Source organism: Montipora foliosa, chromosome 5, assembly GCF_036669935.1.
Source record: "Montipora foliosa isolate CH-2021 chromosome 5, ASM3666993v2, whole genome shotgun sequence".
Taxonomy (NCBI): domain Eukaryota; kingdom Metazoa; phylum Cnidaria; class Anthozoa; order Scleractinia; family Acroporidae; genus Montipora; species Montipora foliosa.
This window is the reverse complement of record NC_090873.1, coordinates 22,497,692-22,505,191: the sequence shown is the minus strand read 5'-3', so window position 1 is coordinate 22,505,191 and position 7,500 is coordinate 22,497,692.

Here is a 7,500-nt window from a genome sequence, read left to right as displayed (position 1 = left end):
GTCACATATCCTACCTTCAAGAGCCTGTTGTTCTAATCTGCAGTGGAAGGAAAGTTCAAACTCGTGTCGTGAAGAGCTTTCTCAGTCCGCCATAGTTTCAAAAAGTCTTTAGGCTTTCGTTAGTAAATCGGAAAGACAAAATGCGTGCTATAAAGAACCTATCCAAGACAAAAGCACTTGAAACAGCTCCCATTCACGAAAACGAAATTTTAACATATATTTTCAACTTTCAACGAATTATTTTAAAACCGGCTACAGATGGCTTTCAGATTTCGACAGATTCGTCCAGTGCATGGGTTCTTCACCAGGCTCCTGCGGATTGGGACGCCTATTTGTTTTGCTTTCTCAAACTTGACTTTCTAAACAAAAGTATCAATTTCGATGTAAAATTTGTACTGTATGACGAACGATATTCTTCTTCTCAGTTAGAGTAAAATACAAACAATAACTTCAATATAGCCCAACCTCGTAAAAGCTAATGCCATTTTCTACACCGGCCCTTCGTTATGTTTGTTTATATCAATTAATTATGTTTTTCCCCGCTTTAAGGTTATTAGCCCCTCGGCCAACGCAACAGTAACGCTCAAGTCAAAGAGGTTTTTGGTCCTTGACGATGTAACCATTTCTTCATCTTTGTAAAGTACGCGAATAACATCGTTATCGTCATCGTATTCTTGTACTTCCCCCTCGTACCAGCCTGGTTTGAACTTGGTTCCTTCAAGGTCATTTTCAGTCCAAAGCACATGAATCCTGGCTCCCACTTGTGTCATAAGTTCTCGCTCTTCTGCCACCCAGCTTTCTTCCAATTTCTTTGGTTTTTGTTTTTCCTGGGTTGACTTTCTGCTTGGCTTTGCTTCTTCCCCGCTCTCCTGGTACTTCCTCCTTTTGGATGGAGTGGGAGACATTTCTTTACGAATTTTTCCACTAGAACATTTTCCAATTTTTTCAACTGCTGCATTCTCGAGCTTCAACAATCCTTGTTCTAATCGATCAAGGATGTCACCTATTGTGCCTTGCACTTCAAGCTTGTCGTCGTGAACAACTCTCTTGAGACCACACTTGTCTCTAGTTGAAAGAACAGCACTGTCTGAGCCAAAGGTACGACTCTTAAGAATGTACGGCTTAGCTTCCTTTTCCTGAGCTAGCAGCTTGTAAATGTCCCTCAGAATTGAAATTCTTTTGACTAGTTCCATTCGTTCCCTACTAAACGCAGTTTGAATTTGGCCGCCCTTTAGCAACCCAACTCGAATAATAAGTTCATCCTTTGTGCCCAATGGACAATACCCATGGAATCTTAAAACCGCACGCAGAAAACGCACTGGCTGCTTGTTCAACTGTGCTACGGACGATGGGACTTCAGAGAGGTTACCACTGTATATGTTGCAGGAATCCGTCCAAGATCTTCCTCCTTCTGTTGCTTTCGCAATGCGTTCTACCAGTTCGTGTTTCTTTCCTGTTTCCAAAAGTTTTTTCGAGGTACAGATTGCTACAAGTTCCTCTCGAGTATTTTCGACGAAGATGGAATGTTTGGACCAAAATTCCTTGGAATTATCTTCTTCAGCTAATAGCTCTGCATCCTTGCTTGCACAAGTAAAAAATTCTTCTACCTGACGCAGTGGAATCCATGCCAAGAATGCAATGGCGGATAAAATGTCCTGAGAGGGCTTGGGGTAAAATACCTTCTGTGATAAATCAAGGATATCTGAGGGGAGAAATAGCTGTGTAATTCCATCCCATTCTTCTACAGGCAAATCTCTGCGAACCTCGTATGGAAGGTAATGCATTTCCCGGGTGTGTTCAAACCTCAAGAGGTCAGGAATCGGCTCCCTTTCAAACTTCTCTTGCATTTTTCCACGCCATTGGTCATCTTGACGATAGACTGACACCGAATATTTGCTCTTCGATGCGTCAGACTTCAGGGAGTGATAGTCATCAGCGTAACTTCCTGTGAAGTTTTCTTCAACCCCCCAGTTCTGTACAAGATAATCATATATACCATTCTTGACAGCACTGTAGCGGATATCACACGATTCCTTGCGATCTTTGCACAGGGAAGAGAAGTACTTGAGCCCCTCTTCATCGTCAAAAACAAGACAATCCCCAACACCACGGAAGCAGCGAATTGGTTCTTTGTTAAACATTGTGCCATGTATTGCCGCTCTTACATCAGTCGCCATTTTTTCTCCATGTTCTCTTTGTGGGCTTCGGTTCCAGGAACTGCATGTGGGTTAATTTGTTTGGAGCTAAAAGGTTCATGCCTTTCAAGGGCTTTATTTTCTGCGGCATGGCAACGCTCTACAAAGTTCCGTTTGCTCAAGTATTCAGCAAAAGATCGCTGAACAGCTTTGTCCAGATTTAAAAACCTGACTAGTCTTGCAAGTAACATCTGAACAATAATACTTGCGGGTGCCTCTGAAGGACCGTTATCAACAACAAAAATGAAAACTTCCTTAACTTGCAGTGTTTCTGGGTTACGAAAAAACGCACCCAGTTCTGGTATGGACATGAGATAGAATATTTCGTTAAACACTCTTAGCACAGTTTCTGGCTCATAAAGCGACAAGTTTATCAATGTCACAGCTTTTCCCGTTCGCGTAACTTTAACCTCTGTTTGAGTTCCTGGGATATTTAGATTGGCAGAATTGAGAGCAGGCGTGTTAATAGGTAAAACTTTTGACTCTAAAAATAAGTGAGTTATTGGCGTCACAGCGTTGTTCCTCGATTGGTCAAAGGTATGATCTGGATATTCTATACTTTTCCATGTCTTTCCAAGTTTGAGAACAGGAGGTAACTCACCATTGATAATGCACTTGGCATCCTTAGAGTCTATCATGTAAGAACTTTCGTACTGATTTGCTTCATAACAAATGAAATTGACATGTGAAGTGGACCAATGTGCGTTAACCGGATGCTTAAAGTCTCCTGTGCTGGGCGCCTTATGAAGCGATATGTTTGCGTTCACATTTCTTCCAATATGATGCCTCTTTGCTTGATTTGTGCCTTTTTTGTAATTCATAGTGTACGTGTAAAGACACGAAAGGCTGACGTCGAAGTTTTCATCCGCCAAAGCGAGGATAACATCACGAGCCTCACACATTATTGTTTTGTTATCCATTGCTTTATAAAGCGTATTCTCGTACAACTTTGAGTGCGCCTGTAGTCCCCCGCCACCTCTTGCAAGAACGTCTTGTTGTCCAAAGGCATATTCCAGCAGAGCGGGGAGTTCCGGAAATTCTTCGCATTTGAGCCTTCGACCGCGACCATCACATATGGATTTTAAATATTTTGCAAATAGTTTTTGCAATTTCTTTTTTTTAAACTCCTGCTGCTGTTTATTAGTCATATCACTGCGAACAGAGAGGACTGATATCTTCATAGTTTCGTAGTTTCTGAAAAGAGAATCGGTTCTTACTGCTTGATGCACTATTGCTCTCCGGCTTTGAAGAGTCCGTAGTCGCATTACAGTAGTGGCACTCGTCAGATGAGCAAAAATTCCCATAAAAATGTCTCTGTCTTTTTTAGTGTCAAGACAACTGAAGGCTGTTTGAAAGGAATTGTTGAGTCGCTTGCGAACCTCAGAAGAAAAAGCATTCTCCGAATCTTCCTTTGTCATCAAGGTTAATGTCTCCTGAAGTTTAGTGATGTCAGTATTACACGCCTCACATAAATACCCTTTCCCGGAAACAATAACTTGAGCAATATTTAAGTGCTGAGATAAGGTGTCAAAAGTGTCACTTGCCCTATAAACTCCTTTATGTTCAGTTCCAAGATGAAAATTTTTGTGCTTCCAGTAAAGGTCAAAAGCTCTGTGGGTAGGGAGCACAAGGCATGAAATTATTTCCTTGGCCACTTCTACAATGCTTTTTAGTTCAGCGACTCTTTTACCTCTTTTTTCGATCCGTATGGCAATTTCCAGTTCTGCAATGTTCTCTTCTAGAGTTCCCTTATTTCTTCCTTTGCACTTTCCTATGGTTTCGCAGTTTTTCTTGATACAAATTGTTTCCGCTCGCTCTACATTGCACGAATTATTTTTAGCCCAAATTTCTCCTTGCTGCTTGTAAAAGCTTTTAGAAACGCCAGGAAATGGAAGTAACTTATCGCCAGGGAAAGTGACAGAGCGACTCGCTGTACATTTTGCTGCGCTAGTGGCTGACGGACTCGTTGTACTAGTGCCTGACGGACTTGCTGTGTTAGCGCTTGACGGGCTTGCTTTGCCAGTTATTGACGTTCTTGCTGTGCAAGTTCCTGGCAGACTCACTGTGCTAGTGGATGACAGAAGTGCTGTGCTAGAGCCTAACGGACTTGCCTTGCTATTGGCTGACGGACTTGCCTTGCTAGTGGTTGATGGACTTGCTTTACTTGCAGCTGATGGGCTTGCTTCGCTAGTGACTGACGAACTTGCTTTGTTAGTGGCTGACGGACTTGTTTTACTAGCAACTGACGGACTTGCTTTGCTAGTGGCTGCCAGACTTGCTTTGCAAATGGCTGAGGGGCTCATTGTACTAGTTGCTAACGGACATGCTTTGCCAGCGCCTGGCGGACTCGCTGTGTTACTACCCGCCGCGGTGTTACAGATAGAAAAGGAAGGGATGAGATGAGCATCAAGCGTAACTGCAGAGCGAACAAACCAACCCATAATAGCTGCTCTCAGTAAAGGTGAATTTCTCGTAACTTCCGTAATTGAACTCGCATCTTTCAATACGTGTTGATTAGGATTTCTGTCTTTAATCATGTGCTTCCACAGTTCTTCTCTGCTTCCAGCTATTGCCGCCATGAAAACAGGTGTCAAACCACATGCGGAGCCACATGTCTGAAGTGGAAAAGCTTTGAAGCAAGAACTACCACACTTGTGCTGCTCGGCGAATGCTACCCCTGGCTGATGCATTAGGACCGGATAACGAGGTTTGGTGTAGGATTTTCCACTGAACGAATAAAGTGCTTCAAACACCGGTTTCATAACTGTAAGAAGATTTGAAGGCAACTTCCAACCAAGACTATCACCGTAATAGAGTTCATCAAGTGAAGTACTAAAAACGAAGTAGGTACAATGATATCCATTTCCCACCAAAACATTTCCATCATTAATTCGTTTTACGTTTAACGCAGAATGAATGTATTTCAATTGTGGTAGTTTGTTAGTAATAGTACTACACAGTCGCTGTTTAGCTCGCACTAAGTAAATATATGCTTCAGTGCAAACTGCAAAATAGTGAGTGTCATTTCTTTGGTTAATCATTGCAAAGACACCATCGATTATGTCACACGATAGCCATCGATCACAACACAATTTACTTAGCTGTTCTGCTGTAATTCCGTTGGATAATACGGTAGAATCTGGCGAAGACATCCAAATGTGATCCATAAAACTTCTCGCATTAGATACCAATGATTCGTTTGCTTTCGAAGAGCACAGGGTTAACAGTTGATCAAACCACGCTTCTTCATCTTGCACATCCTTTTTTGTGGCCTTAATTTGATACTGTTGTATAAAATAAGCAATGTCATCCCTGGAAAACGTGCCAAAATTCTGCCATCTCGCAACTGGCTTGCACTGTTGTTGAACTTCATCCGATGCACCCTCTTGCATTTTGTATAACTCCGAGCGAACTCTTTGGCACATGTTCAATGGAGGTATTTTTCTCATCAAAGATGGATCTGTTGTGCGGTCTGCTTTTCGTAGAAACATCAGTTTTGGTGTACCCAAAGTGCTTATGACTGGTGGTAAAACAGTCGTTTTCGAAGCAACTCGAGAAGACATCTCGCTAATAGATGGCTATAAATATACTGACTACTCAAAATTTGTTGCAATCCAGTTATAGACCAACTGTGGCTTGACTAAGCGAATCAACACAAGCAGTCCTTTTCAATATTTAAATTTCGCAAGTTTTTTTTGTCACCTTAAGTCGCCGCGTGCCTACACCAAAACGGCTACAGACGACTCGGAAAAGCACATGAACCGCATAATTGTTTCTAAAAGATCCATTTGTCTTACCTGAATTAGCTTTCAATGTCATCTCCTTTTCCAGTAAAATATACATCGCTTAGAGTGGGAAATTAGTTTTTGGTAACTATCTCAAATTATTTCATCAACTATTACGTATTCAGTGACCGGAAGTAAAAGAGCATATTCAATCACAACAGGATAATTGCTTGATTGTTTATTGGTAATTCAACTGTGGTTACTGTTATTAAATAATGGCGCATTGTTGCATAATTTCATAAGACATTCGTGTGCATCTTTTTGAAAAAAAGAAAGAAAAAAAAAAAGCAAGAAAAATATGGGAATGTAGCCATATGGAAAACTCTAAAGATAGACATCATATCAAGATTTGTAGCCACGATCAAACCCGCGATCATAGCCGTGATCATAGCCGCTTTGTAAAAAGTGAGAGACTTTTTTTACCGTAACTTCTCACTTTTTAATTGGTCGTTGAAAGTTGTCAAAAGCTGGTCAAGTCATACCGTAATAGTTTCCGGACATTTACCCGCACGGCAGATTACCTGCAGCGGTCTATTTTTTGTCGTAAAGGGAAAAAAAGTTCAACAGATTACCCGCACTGGCCTATTACCCGCACCCCAAAACAAAAGAAAATCATGCTACTGTATTACCGGGACCGGATAAGAACTCACAAACTTGGAGCGATGAATATTCCGTGTTGTTTTTTACAAACCGAAAGATCGATAACATTTTCTGCTAAGAATTGGCTGTTAACAATGCAGCCTTCAACACTCTCCTTAGCCATTTCTGGTTTGTCTTGTTAAAACGACCTAAATATCAATGTATTAACGCTAAGACTCGATAGATTGCGAGTTGAAGGCCACCATCTCTACGATTGATCGTTGAGCGCCATTTTGATAGGTTGAGAGAAAGTTGGGGCAAGTGTTAGAATTAGTAAATCAAGTTTTCACACGCATTGTTTGCGATGTTCATTGAGCGGTTTTACAAAGACTAAGACAAATAAAGCATCATTTTAAAGACTGAATCAACAAACGAGGAAACACAGATTTGAAGGAAGTATTGGTGTAATTATCCTCATTTTACCTATTTTTTTTTTGATCTTCTATTGAATGATACCGCTTGTAAAAATCCGTTCTAAAAAAATCGATATCTCAGGATCTACTGACTCTAAGAAATCGCTTGAAACGGGAAAATACTGTCTACCTCAAGGCAGTGCTTGCTAGGAATATTTTACTGATGCACCGAATATTCTGGTGTTTTAAAAATTTGTCCGTGAATGTTTGTTTGCACGCGTTGCGCGACTCATATCAGAAAAATTATGCGGCGGCAGCGGTACCATGAAATGAACATGTCGGCATCAGTTTTTGTGTGTGAATTACGGTACTTTAAAGCCTGCTATTTCACATTTTTATTCTTTTATTATTCCAGTTGGCGAATAATGTTTTTTTTTTCAACTAAACATAGAAAGAAGCTGCGAAATTAGCAAAGTAAGAAAGTAATATCACACGCGTGATAAACGATTTTTCAATTATTTGCATTAG